Source organism: Rhyacophila brunnea, unplaced genomic scaffold (assembly GCF_057557595.1).
Source record: "Rhyacophila brunnea isolate RB1 unplaced genomic scaffold, BYU_Rbru_1.0 scaffold_16, whole genome shotgun sequence".
NCBI classification, from domain to species: Eukaryota; Metazoa; Arthropoda; class Insecta; order Trichoptera; family Rhyacophilidae; genus Rhyacophila; species Rhyacophila brunnea.
Window position 1 is genome coordinate 18,921,640 of NW_028232816.1, and position 15,078 is coordinate 18,936,717.

Genomic DNA, 15,078 nt, shown 5'->3' on the forward strand with positions numbered 1-15,078 from the left:
GCCAAATCAAAAAGATCATCCGATCGGATTTGGCCAATCACGAGAGTCCTTTTTACTGGTCGGCGTGGGTCCAGCGAATTTCAAAGAAAAAAAAGTCAGTAAGCGTCCTTTAAAAAAATGTGTACGGACCTGCGACTCTAATTGTAGAAACTAAATATATAAAACTGTAAAAAAAAAGACTACAAAATAACATTGTACAACTAAAGATTAAAATATATAACACTAAGACCCGCACAAGAAAGACTTCGTGGTTTTATTTAATTTAACAAACATAAATTTATCCTTTTTTTGTGAATCCGGGGTTCGATGGACACCTGAGCTAGCCGCTGGAACCCCGGACATCTCAAATGGCGCCCTGGCAACATGAAGCTCGAAGAACTGCATTGATTCTTCCGAATCCATGAGATAAAAATATAAATAATACATAATAATAACAATAATTTAAAAAAAAACTAGTGAATACGAAGTATGTGGCGAAATCGTGACACAAGTGCCAAGTCTTGTCAATGCTGACACGATCCAAGGCTCGGATTTTCGCTACCACCATAGAAGAGCGGAAGATAGTGACAATGCTGAACCCTATCGAAGAGTTCGTGGCTACGCCGCCAGAAAATAGTTTCGTGCCAGAAAATGTCAGACCTCTAGTGTTCGAAGATAGCCCACGTACGGAGGTAACTACGCCCAGCGTCGCGTCGGAAACCATGAACTTAACACGTCCCCCGTTCAAGGAATGGGCATATAAGCCCGAACTGCTAGTGGTTTACGCTGGAACCCCGAAACAGAGAGTGGAGAGATTTCTTAGCGGCTGTGAGGAGTATTACGCAACGGCAAAGATCCCCGTCGAAAATTGGACCAGGATAGCTTTGAACCAACTACACGGAGAGGCCAAAGCTTGGGCTCGAAATTTTATTGCGGATGATGACTGGAAGAGTTTCCGACAGCGGATCACAAGGCACTTTGAGTCACCAGCTCACCGAAGGGTGGAACAAAAGGCAGATGAAGACGTTTTCGCCTTCTTGCTAAATAAGCGGGCACTGGCTGCCGTGTTAATGGCGAACGCCAGCAGTACTGATGTGGCGGAAATCTTCTTTGAATTGTTAAACCCACTCGACAAGCTGAGGGTTGGCCAGAGCGGCTGGGAGACCCTCGAAGGACTGCTAGAGGCGACGAAGCGCCTCCGGCCAATACAAATAAGCTAGCAAGTCATATTGACAACGGCCGCTCTAGTCCAGAGACCAGCCCAAAAGGACTGCGGCTGTATATGCCGATGCATCCAACCACTGCGGCAGGAACAGACTAATGTACGCACTAAACCACGCCCTGCAGAAGAGCGAAGAGAGTACCCTGAACAATCAAGTACGCGCTCAGAGACGCGTTATCAAATGCCCAAAGCCGAGCACGTCCAGAACCGCATCTCCGAACGCCAGAACCGGCTGACGACAATCAAGCCAGGTCCCCTAACGGAGCATTTCTAGCTCGAGGAGAACAACAGCGGAGAGGTAATTTCCATGGCGCAAATCGCACACCACTCTACGATGCGAATGGCGTGCGTAAATGCCAATACTGCGAGTTTGGGTATCACCATTGAAGTTAAAGTCCCTCCACCAAACCCGCCCCGTACCACCCTCGGTCTTAATCGAGAGTATCACGGGACCCATCAATTGGTGATGTGAAGCATCTAAGAATTGGCCTGGGAGTGTCCTGGGAGAAGATGCCCAAGACTTAGATTGCTACGCTCAAAGTGAGCTCTGACTGAGTTTACTGAGTTTACTCTAATGCAAAGTGCCAGGGAGAGAAAAAGCACATGGAAATTACTAAAAAGAAAATGAACCTACTTGTTTATTAAATTAAAGAACGAAGCTAATCATACAGGCAGCAAAATTTATGTGAAGAGATCTTCACGCCCGTAGTAAGACGCCGCAAATTTTTTGAAAGCAAGATAATTGGCCTTAGTAGCAACCAGGTCGGACGGGCCGATGGGTCCAACAGCTGGTTGGACCGACCTGAGCATTTCCTCCCGTTCGGAGCACATACTCAGACACTCCCATAGGATGTGGTTGGCATCCTGTATTTCCCCTCCGCATGGACATGTCGGACGGCTTACAAGTCCAAGCTCGAAGAGCTTGCCAGCGAATCCACCATGACCAGTCACAAATTGACTGGTGTAATGGTCTGGAGTCAGATATTTGGTTATCTCCATTCGCCACTGTATGTTTGGAAAAAACGTATATGTGTGCCGGCCCTTGGTCGATTCGTCCCACTTTCGCTGCCAGGTCATAATGGCCGCGTTGAGCGACATGAGTCTAATTCTGCGCCTCAATAATGCTACTCCTTCGCCAGCTAGCCGAGGGGGAGGGACGAGGTGAAAATCACCAACGTCGGCCTCCTCGCCCTTGAGGAGCAATATTGAAGCGCCGCTGACCTGAATATGCAGGTCAAGTGGGAGAATGCCGGCCAGGACCGGGAGCGCGTCAGTTGAGGTAGTACGGTAGGCTTTGGTAATGGACAGAAGCGCGATGCGCTGTCCTCTTAAAAGAGAGATTCTAAGTTTGACACTTTTGGGAATGCGCGGGCACCAAGCACTGGCGGCATAAGCCGCGATTCCCATAAAAATGGCGCCGTAGGCGATCTTGAGCGCCCTTACTTTTAAGCCCCATCCTTCACCAGCCATGCGGCCGATCCTCTGGAAGGCCACCCCAGCCTTGTGGACTTGGGTTTCGGCATGGTGTAGGAAATTTAACATTGTGTCCATTTTGACGCCTAGATAGGTGACGATCTTCGACACTTTCACTCTCGTGTCACCGAATCGGACTGTGGGTAGTCTCGAACAGCTAAGTCGTCTCGGTCCTTTAAGGACAATGGCTTCTGTCTTGGAAGGTGCGAATGATAGTCTAGTTAATCTACCCCAAGCCTCAATTGATGCTAAAGCTTCGCCAACGGTGCTCTCAATCTTCGCCCTGCTGTCGGCCTCGACCAGCAGCAGCGCATCGTCTGCGTAGGCAATGACAGTACAGTCGGTTGGAAGCGGAATTCTAAAGAGATCGTCGAAGAGTACGTTCCAGAGAAGGGGCCCGAGGACTGAGCCCTGGGGACATCCCATGCTGGTGTTCCTCTTTATTGTGGTTGAACCAACTCGAAACTCGATCGATCTATTGGTGAAATAACTTTGAATTGACGCGAACAAATTTCCTGGTAGTCTCTTCAGCCGGAGCTTTCGAAGTATAAGAGGCCAAGACGCACTATCAAACGCACCTGCAATGTCCAGGAAAACTCCTAGGACGTATTTACGGCGAGAATTTTCAGCAATGGCAATCACGTTCCTTATGGCGTCGACTGTTGATTTGCCTCTTCTGAATCCAAATTGCTTATCGGAAAGCGGCGAGTGTGTCTCCAGGTGGGCTTCAATCCTGTGGCACAGTAGCTTCTCCAGCACTTTGCCCAGAGCGGGCAGAAGTGTTAGAGGGCGGTAGGCTTTGGGGCTAGACGGTTCTCGGCTGCCAGTTTTGGGGATTACCTTAAGTAAGCCCCTCTTCCAGCAGTCGGGGAACGTGCCGCTTCTGATGCAGTCACTGAGGAGGGCTGTAATCTCTGGCGCGGCGATGGCCCATGTGCGTTTGACAAGTAAATTGTCAATGCAGTCCGGGCCCGGGGCCTTGCCAGCAATCAACGTGCGTATGATGTGGTTGATCTCCTGTTCGGAAGGCAACGATGAGTGATCCGTGTCGATGGGAAGAGAAGCCTCAAAGCGGGCCATCCTCATGGCGTCATCATCCCTGGATTCGTCATCCAGGGGGATGAGGGCCTCGAGTAGGACCGCAGCCGTTTCAGACTCGGTACTGGTGAATCCGCCACCCGGTTTCTCGATGCCGCACAGGAGGCTCGTCGGTCTGAGTCCCAGCCTCAATGCGCGGTATGGAGGACCCCAGGGGTCCGAACCTCCCTCAATGGTGACGAAGTTACGCCAGTAGTCTTTCTTGGCTTGAGTAATCGCTTTCTTGTATTCCATTCGGGTGGATTTGGTCATGGTTGCAAGGGGATCGATGGAGGCAGGTGGTTGCTTGCGCAGGCGTGCACGTTGATGGGCCTTGCGCGCTTTTCTGAAAAGGTCACGGCGACTGGCTTGGTGGCTTGGGCTTGCAGCGTCCAAGTGAAGCTTCGGCTGATCCGGTGATGTCTGCAGTCAGTCGTGAGGCGGCTGAGTGCAGGTCCGGAAATCGGGTTCTAGATGTCCTGTCAAGCTTTTTGGAGAGCACCTCTTCAAACTTTTCCCAATTCCCGTCGCGCGTTCTAAATCGCGTGGGCGGGGTTGGGGATACGTCAGAGACGCCATCGTGCGAGGAGACAGTGGCCAGCTCAAAAGTGATCAGCCGGTGATCACTCATGGAAGCGCTCTCATGGACTTTCCAGCCGCTGATTCGTCTCGCGACGGACTCAGTGGCCAGGGTGATGTCGATGTGGGTGCTTCCGGAGTTTGCGTGCGACACGAAAGTCGGCAAGCTGTTGGGGTCGTTGAGGACGACCAGGTTGTGCTGGTGAACCAGCTCCTCGATGACGTCCGCGTCGCATAGGGGGATATCCACGGGCGCCCAGAGGGGGGATTGCGAGTTTGCATCCGCACAGATGATGACATCCCTGCCACCAACTGCGCGTAGGATGCCGTCGAGCACTGATGCCACGTGTTCCTTTGTGCTCTTAAAGCTGAAGTAGGCGGAGATAACCACCACACTGCCTCCTCCGGGAAAGCTTATGTCTGCACATGCGACTAGCTCAGTTGACAGGTGCGAGAGCGAAAGCACGCCAAGGCGATGGTCAAGAGCGAAGACGCAGGCCTTTGGCTCTGCACCCCTGGCGCTGACGACAAGGCCCGCGCACCCGAGTCCCTTTTCAGTGGCCTTGGGGCCCCTTTTAGAGCCCCAGTGGTGCGGTTCCTGCACCAGCGCCAGAGACAAGCCTGTGGCCCGCATGGTCTCAATTAACTCCGCCGAGCCGGCGTCGCTAGTTATCGCTGGTATCACCAGAATCACACGTGTCCAAACTACCCTGCGTGGAAACGAAATCAGGAATGGAGACCGATGGAAACGGAGCAAGAACATTGAAGGGGCGCCGCAGAACCGAGAAGCCGCCTTGGGCTCTCGAGGAGGCCTCGTGATCCTGTGCTACGGCTGATGGTAGTTGCTATCACTTCATCGTCTTACCATTTGGTTTGCAAGGCGCCTGCGGCGCATATCAGAGACTCATGAGCCAAGAGGTGCTGGTCGGACTCATAAACAATATATTATGCTAAGTCTATTTGGACGATATTATTGTGTATAGTCGGTCGTGGGAGGACCACGTGAACCATTTACGAATGGTATTTGAAAGACTACAATACCATGAACTAAGAGTGGTACCGAAGAAGTGCCAAATTGGTCTCAGAGAGGTCGACTACTGTAGGTCTCCGAATTCTCAGCTAGCTCGATGCCAGGAGTGGAGGTACATCAATATGGAAGAGCAGGCAGTCACAATATTACAGTCCAAATAAAAAAATGTTCACTGTATTAAAGTTGATTTATTAATTTCCGCAACCACCAAAATGTTATAAGAGTTCCATTTATTAAAGTTCGAAACCGAAAATCCACAAAATATTATAAAAAGTCAAATTATTATATAGTAGTAATTATTAAAATTATCACACTTATTATTTATTATTAAATTATTTATTATTATTATTATGTAGACGAGTTCGCACGAGTCCCGGGGCACATAAGCAAAAGGTTGGGAGCCGGGTCCAAAAAAATTTTAGATGCTCAAGCCGTTGTTTACAAACACACGACCTCAACTGTCAGAGTGACAGTTAGGTATTCCGCGACGGTAGGTATCACGCCCTTTCCAAATGGACGTGTCCAAAAGGTATTTGAGACCAAGCGGGTGGCGATTCTGCCCGGCAGAATTCACAACGCGCGACTTGAAACTTTGTATGAGATTTAACAAGAAAATCACGCCTCAGATTATCGCAGGGACAGGCTCTGAAGACGCTAGCAGACTGGATATCGAGATTAAAAATCCGCCCTTTTTATCTAATTAGGGCTGTTCGTAGTTCTTTGTCCAACGTTTGATGGTCGTAAAATTTGCATAACGGTTTCCTTATGATAATTGCCAGAAAACGGTCTGTAACTATTCTCACAATAAAACCACGTACAAAAAATTGGTACTCAGCGTTAGGCGCCGTGTACCGCCTCGATTTTCTCGGGCCAAAATTTACTTGCCTTGCGTATTGCGTGTACTTGTTAGTACAGAGAATGTGTACTCTATGAAGCAGCTATATCTTGTTTCTGACTCAGCCACGAGAAAATGCACGTACGAAGAAGTATTTGGCATCAACGGATTTGTATTTTAATTTCCCGTCGATACAGTATATCTTCCGTATGGTGACGTTGCTCATGGCTGAGGGAGAGCCATTTACAAGGTCGGCCGTACTGCAGGCCTTAGAGGCGCGACAGTACCTCTTACCCAGAAACAAGAATGCTCACGAGTTAGCCTGGAGGGTATGGCCCCATATCCCAGTGGTCAAATTGGCATATTTGCGGCACCAGGCCTACAATAGCGCATACCAATCCTTCGAGCCAACTTTGAGGCCCTCTGACGGCCTGAACCTCTCTACTAAATAAAAACATAATATTTATGATTACTAACTGGGAACGTTGATCTATCTGAATTTATATTTGTGCCCGTCGTGTTAACTTTTCTACGTGCCTAATTATTTTCGATCGATGTCGCCACAGGCACGTACTTACGTCTAGTTGACGGATGTTATTCCGTCAACCACACATCTAGGCATTAATAATTGCTTATTACATACTCATACTCCATCAATCAAGGATTTCCCGCACTTTATTCTGGTACGTGGTCTCCTTGATCGACCGAAATCATCGATCCGACTTCCCGCCCCCCTGCTCGGCGTGCGTGAGCGTGACGCGGTCATACACGCGAGGGAGAGGGACTCTGTCTCTACAGAGGGGGTATTTTGCGATCGCGAAATCGGTTCCAACACACTCGACAGAGACGCCATCGTATCCTAGAGCAGGAAAGCTGCCCGAATACCGATTTGAAAACGCCGTTCGCAGAACAGCCGTGGTTTGTCGATCGGTTATCAAATGAATTTGATTACGCGGGAATCGCGATTAAAATCGGCTCGATGATTGCATATGTGTTGCTACGCTTTGTGATTGTACAAAAATGCGCAAATGGGAGCCTTCGCAGCAGGCTATGAGCATATGTTTACAATTACTATGCCATGTACGCGTGACATGTAGCGACATCGATTTACCTGTTATTAACATTAATTATACCTTAATTACCTTAATCCCTTAACTACTATATACTTCAATCGCTCATCCATATGTCCCCCTTTATTATTTCGCTAACCCATTGCATGTTTATATTAAATTTACCTATTATATTACAATTTACATTACACATTACAATTATAAATCAAATCTTATCTTACATTTAATCTAACTTAATTAACCCTTTATCCAAATATGTATTTAATCTAAATTTAATCCTATTACCTTATATTTACATGGTCTGCGACCGACTTATTCTTCCACAGTTCACCCTGAGAAGTGGTGGGACCTGCCAGAGCAAACTGCGGGACTTCTACATACTTATATTAAATATTGTTATGCTTTGTCGAGGGTCGTGATTATTCCACCGGTGGCACATTGACTACTAGGACCGAGCGGCTGGGAGGCACTACTCCTTATGGGAGCGCCCCCCACAGGGGCGGAAAATTCAGTGCGCGACACTACCTTGGGCACCACATGACAGCTACCGGAAATGAACCACTGTTGCATCACTTGCAAGAAGTAGAAGCGGCAACCCAGCCCACAACTAAGGATTATGCGGGTGGTTACGGGAGTACATACCTAGATTTGCTGAAATAGCTGTCCATCTACCACAATTATTTAGAACAACGGTCAAATTTCACTGGACTAATGAAGCCACGGACGCTTTCAAAAAAATAAATGAGGCCATGAAACAACTACTAAAGCTGGCCAGACCGGATTTCGAAAGGCCCTTTTGCCTACAGACGGACGCTTCGGGACGTGGGATTGTGGCCGTGCTGTTCCAATGGAAACAGGACGGTGGACGCGATGTCATAGCCTATGTGAGTAGACGCGTGAATGAATACGAGAGTAGGTATCACAGCAATGAACTTAAAACCCTGGCGGCGGTTTTCGGTATTACAAAATATCGGGGATACCTCGAGGATCGAAAGTTCACGCTGATTAACAATAACCGAGCACTCACTTGGCTAAATACGGTGAAAAATCATAAGGGTAAATTAGCCCGGTGAGCGATGCTCTTGAGCGAGTTTCATTTTGATACGGAACATTGCCCAGGCGTTAAAAAACCACCTGGCCGATCACCTTTCAAGATTTCCTCAGGGACCAGCAGCTAGCGCTGAGGACGTAGAGTAAATAAACAAACGAATGGAAGCACCCACGCGGAAACCCGCACCAGTGACAGCAATGTTGCTCACAACGGTTGCGCTGCGACAGAGAATTATTGATAAACAACAAACGGATGCGACGATACGAGACTTAATACGACGTATAAATTCGAATGCCAGGCCGAGTAGAGGACTCGCCGGCCTGATTGTGAAAAATAGTATATTGGTACGAGTAAGCGAAAGTCAAGCGCAACAAATCGTAGTGCCGGCCTCGCTTAAAAAGAAGGTTATGAAGATTTTTCACGACGAAAACGGTCACCCAGGATCATTGGAAACCAACTACGCTATCCGTGATGAATTCGTGTAGCGCAGGCGTAGACGTGAAGTGGAAGCTTACGTACGGGCCTGTGGCATATGTGCCACCCGGAAGCGTGGTGCGTTGCAACTTAGGGCAGCTGAAACTTCCCATGTGGAAGCTAAGCGGCCGTGGGAGATCCCGGCATTGGACCTAATGGGACCTTTCCCGACCACGCGTTTGAAAAACCGATTCATTTTGGTGATCACCGACCTATTTTCGCGGTGGACTGAAGCCTTTCCGTTGCGATCGGCGGTGGTATCGAATATCATCCCTCTAGTGCGCGATCAAATCATCCTACGTTATGGAAGCCCACGTGCTCGGATAATGGAACTCAATTTAGTCACCCGGCATGGCTCGCAACTTTGGAGGAATGGGACTGTTTGCAGTGGACAACCGCTATTTACTGCCCCAGACAAAATCCAACTGAGTGCCGTAACCAGGAGATTAAAAAGGGGTTGCGTATTCGGTTGGCAGGCCTTGAGCAAAACACGTGGGATGAACATCTCGCGGACATAATGGGTGATTTACGATGCCGACGCAATGCAGCCACGGGATTCACCCCTGCTGAAGTACTTTGGGGGTCAAAAATGTGTAGGCCCGGATATTGGTCGAAGCCATTGAGATCTAGAGAGACTAACGTAATTGAGCGAAACCGTGACCAAATGAACGCTGCTGTTCTAGCCAACCAAGAAACTTATTTCGAGCGAAGAAGGCGAAATCAAACAACCGAAGCACCAACTTATCAAGTGGGGGACTCTGTCTACACAAAGGAATACCCTAAAACCAGACCAGATGCCTGTGCGGGATTACATCCAAAATGGACAGGGCCTCACAAGATTATTTGGAAAGTTGGTAGAACATTGTATTACGTGGAACGACGTGGCCGTCTTTACAAATTCCACGTGGACCAGATTCGGAAACATCATCCTCCTGTGGAGATTGAAGAAGAAGAGGATGTCTATAACGAAGACGAAGATGATTTGGATGTACCGAGGGGGTCGCCCCTTGAAGTAAACGACCCTGAAGGCGTAACTGGACAATTTGTGACGCCAGCACTGACCGTCGCTATAGGATTTGTTTCCCGAATAGACCAAATGTCAATTTTACAGGAGACGAAAAACAAATTTCATTGTCGTATATTTAAATATCAGTATATGTATCAATCATTCTTTCTACATTGTATGATTGCAAAATTATCTAAGAATAGATTCCAAGAATAATATACTGGTATAAATCATTAAATGCACAGAAAATGCGTTTTATTTATAAGTACTCACTGTGGATATTCGGGAATTTTTTAGCGCTCGTTCAGAATAATGGATATTCGGGACAAAACACGGACATTCGGGATTTAAGACCGTAGCGTATTGCTGCACGGCCCACGGATTACTGAGTGGTCAAAAAGTACGCGCGTCAAATGTTATATTTATTTACACGATAATTGTTAGTAATTACTTCTACTATTTAAATACTTAATGATCATAATTACCCAAGTTCGTATGTAATAATAAAATGCGGCAATCGCTTTTTCGGGTTTTTTCGGATTAAGTAATAAAATAGTTTTTAAGTAATTAACTATTTTTTTATTGAACGAATAATTCACAAGATTTAAGAATGTACCATTCTAATAATTGAATAAACATAATTTTTAAAATCACTTCTGAGAAAATATCTTTTTGAAAAAAGTAAGACACCCGGCAGGAATCGACCCTGCATCTCCTGGGTTTACGCCCCAGTCCACGAATTATCCAATATGTTACGAGGTGACATACTTATGACGACAAACTTTAACTATTAGCCTTTTAATACCTGCTCATCAGCATTCTTCATAATCAAGCAACTATCGGCGATCGGTTTTTGTTTATTAAATAAAAGTAGGTATCTACTACTTCAATTACTAACCGACGTCACAGATTTCTCCAATATTTTATGATGGTACTAACTCTTACTGGCTTACAATTTTATATTTATACATTTTCCAAAAAAAAAATCTATGTATATATATCTATATATAATTATATCTATATATTTCTATTATTAACAATTAAACTTATTACAAACCACCAAATAATATTATATTATATTGTAAGGAATAACAACACAAAATAATAGCGTGTATAAATTAATTACCATTGGCTGCTAATATTAGGTAGGTACCAATATCCAAGTATATAATATTCACCAAATAAATAGTTACTAACATACACATTAAATTAAATTAACTATCAGCGCATTGAAAAATAAATAATAGCATCGCCTTTATTTTCGTAGAAATACCTAGATTAAAAGTAAAATAAAGACAAACAATGTTTGATTAATAATAATTTGAAATAATAATTATTTTTTACGTCATAGTAGTTTTCGGGTCACACTATAGAATTCATATAACTGTTGGTATTTTGTGTCATTTATCAAAACAAAATGCAGTTATTTAGGTTAAATTACTCACTTCCATAACTCTACTGTAAGTTCAGGACGAACTGGTGATGTATCAGCTATGAATGATCTCTTCAAATTTGATGAATTCACTATTAAAACAATAGTAACTTTAAAAACAATATCAATAAGACGAAATTTGAAAGAGCACTCCGGACGGCCAAAAAATATGAAAGTGGGCGTGATTGTTTTAGAGCTAGACAGAGTGAATGTGGGAGCAAGATGCACGGCGTCAGCGCGGTTTGATTGGCTAAAAGTCATATTCGGGAAATAAAAACTCAGCCAGAGATATTTTTCGACCAAAATTAACTTGGATATTCAGGTACGAATAGTTGGACATTCGGGAGAAAACCACGGAGTAATTGTAACTTAACATGGCGTATTCGGGTTTTTTAAAAAAATATCTCTGTTCCTAGATAAAAATATATTGTTTTTATAAATGATTTCGGTAGAGTTCGATAAAAGAAATTGAACTGCATTAAAATGTCGATTTCGACAAAAATGGATATTCGGGAAACAAATCCTATAGCGACGACTCGGTGAAGAGGGAATTGATCACTCCCCGCTCTCGTCGCCGGCCAGCAGTGAATCTACGGACGTAATGCCTGAAGAACTTCGTGACACGCCTAGCAATGCTCCCGAAGTACTACCAATCATAAAGGGAGTGAAGAAGAAGAAATGGAAAAGGATACTTGCGGCTAAAAACCATTCTACTACCGGTGAGAAAGCCATGCCGTCAACGAGCCTAGCAGTTGTACCGCTAAACGATGCTTTTCCCACAGTGGTAGGAACGGGTGGAAGCACAGTATCTGCCCACGAGGTGATGCTGCAAAGACCAGCAGACGAGTGGGAAACTTTCCACAGAAAGATATCTCGGGACGAGTGGTAACGCCCGGCTATGTACGCTCCTATAGCGCCAGAAAAAAAAGAAGTGCGTAACGAAATAATAATTCCAAACGAGGGCCAAAAGTCTACGAATGTAGCTCCTCGGAATACATAAAAACTGGACAGCCCAAGAGTCGAAGACTGCAGCTCCGCGACCCCTCCGCTGACTAGTATAAAAGAACGAATAAAATAACAAATCATTACGAAAACAAAATAAACGCCCAACATTACAAGAGAAAAATAAAATAATAATACATTAATGACAAATGATAATAAGAAAGGAAAATAAATCAAACTCTGACTTCTTCAGGAGCATTGCAAAGCATTGCAGGAAACAGGAAAATAGTTATTAAAATAAATATAGAAACAATACGTAAAGTTAGTTGTATAGAGTCTTATGTTAGAATAGTTATACTAAATATAATATATAAAATATAAGTATTCAAATCTAGTAAATTTTGCCGTGCATTGCGCAACGTTAAAATTTCCGCGCGCCTGCGTTGAGGTGATCCTCGTGATTCGCCAAATCAAAAAGATCATCCGATCGGATTTGGCCAATCACGAGAGTTCTTTTTACTGGTCGGCGTGGCCCCAGGGAATTTCAAAGAAAAAAAAGTCAGTAATCGTCCCTTAAAAAAATGTGTGCGGACCTGCGACCCTTATTGTAAAAACTAAATATATAAAACTGTAAAAAAAGACTACAAAATAACCTTGTCCAACTAAAGATTAAAATATATAACACTAAGACCCGCACAAGAAAGACTTCGTGGTTTTATTTAATTTAACAAACATAAATATATCCTTTTTTTGTGAATCCGGGGTCCCATGGACACCTGAGCAGCCGCTGGAACCCCGGACATCTCATTTTACCATCACCGAATTTTCTAATAAAATTGTATCATTAATTTATGGATATCACATTGTTTTTCTTTCATTTCCTTGTTTGTACTGTATCCAATAATAATTTATATTGTAACTTGAGGTGCACGCATGTGGACGTAGGCAGTGGCGGCCGGTGGTCTTCAGAATAGCATTTTCTGGTAGTGCGCAATGGTTTACCTTCTATAAAGAGAAGATCTTCTTATTAGAATTCTTAAGAATGATTTAATATCAAAAGAAATATAAATGTCACAGTTTATGGCTTTACGCTCGCAGCAACAATGCTTCGGCCAAATAAATAACCGCTGATGTGTTTTTTTATTATTTTGAATGTATTTGAGTGGTTTAGAAATAAACGCGGCAGTTTGTATTTTCGTAAAATGTGGCGATTCGTTAAATATGTTAACTGTAAAATTGTTAAAAATTAACTCGCCAACATTGTTATAAAACAGAAACTGGCGTTTTTGTTTCTATAGTCCTTTGTTTCGTGCGCCGATCTAAAAGTGTGTAAAAAATCTACACAAAACGCCATCATAGGAACATTCGACCACCGTTTAAGTAGTATACAATGACCTCACCGTAATCCTATGCAAACTGAAAATCTATTTGGACGCAATCGCTTTGCGCTCATGAACGCAGTATTGTTTATAATACTGCTACATTTCTACTTCGCGAAGTGAGTGATACACGTATGAATAACAATGAAAAGTTGAGCGATGTCTTCAAAAATGCAGGCAGTGCGTAGCACTTGCATAGTATTAGAGGAGCCGCCGCTGGACGTATGTAGTAGATTTTAGTTAATATCTAATAAAAAAATATTTCTTTTGTGATTTTATAATATTATTCATTTAACAAAAAATCATGCAAATATTTTTTCTCTTGACTGGTAGGTACTTTCTCAGGCGGACCAAAATTATGGTAGGTACCTAGTTATTCTACTTTTGTTGCGTGTTTGCGAGTCATCTGTGCAAAAAATATTTTCTTCATTTTTTTAATTATGCTCAATTTTTTATACCTACCTACTTTATCAAATAATTATTTATAATCCTTGAAAACGTAAATTTTTGTAGGTATTGATGTGCTATTGATGAGATATTGATGAGCTGTGTCCGTGATAACGTGTTTTATCTATGATCAGTGCTGCCAACCGTACTATAATTATAGTACAATACTATAACTCTGATTCTGCAAAAAATGTAAAATACTATAATTTTACGCCGAATATGCCAAAATACTATAATTTTAAAGGATTCGAGCCAGTGTTGCCATATTTTTCTATGCTGATTATAGTACAAAGGCGTAAAAAATATAGTATTTCTTAAAAATATATAGTACAGGAACATTTTTCGTCTTGAATCCTTTAAAATTATAGTATTTTACATTTTTCGCGAAATCAAAATTGTAGTATTGTACTATAATTATAGTACGGTTGGCATCACTGATTCGAGCTTAAAAATGTTCCTGTACTATATTTTTTACAGAAATACTATAATTTTTACGCCCTTGTACTATAATCGGCATAGAAAAATATGGCAACACTGTCTATGATACAAAAGCCGAAACCATAGACCATACCAAAGTATAAATACCATAGACTATGCCATAGACTAATACTTTCCTAAACAAGTTTGGTTTACTGAAACTTCAAATCTTTGAATACTAATGGTACGTTTACATCTGACACTTATACCGTTATACTTATTTTATGTGTCGGACATAAAATTTCATTTACTGTTTACACCTGCATGGATCTGACATAAAATTCTGGTATACTTCTCGTTGAAATAAAGTCTCGACACTTTATTCAATGGCAACATTGGAATAAATATATGCGGTGTTTACATATGATATTGTAATTTATTCGGACACTTATTTTGTATACTTCTCAAAAACGTTATGTCAGTTGTCAATATGGGAATGTTAAAAAAGAAAGCAGCGAGTGTTATTATTTTAAGTCTTTTGGCAACAAAAAGGAGGAAAAAATGGTCTAGATGGGTGCGGGAATGGATTCAGCGACGAGAAGAACTAGGTGCCTTCCGTTTAATGTCAGAGTTTAAAATCGAAGATCCAACTCAATTTGTGAACT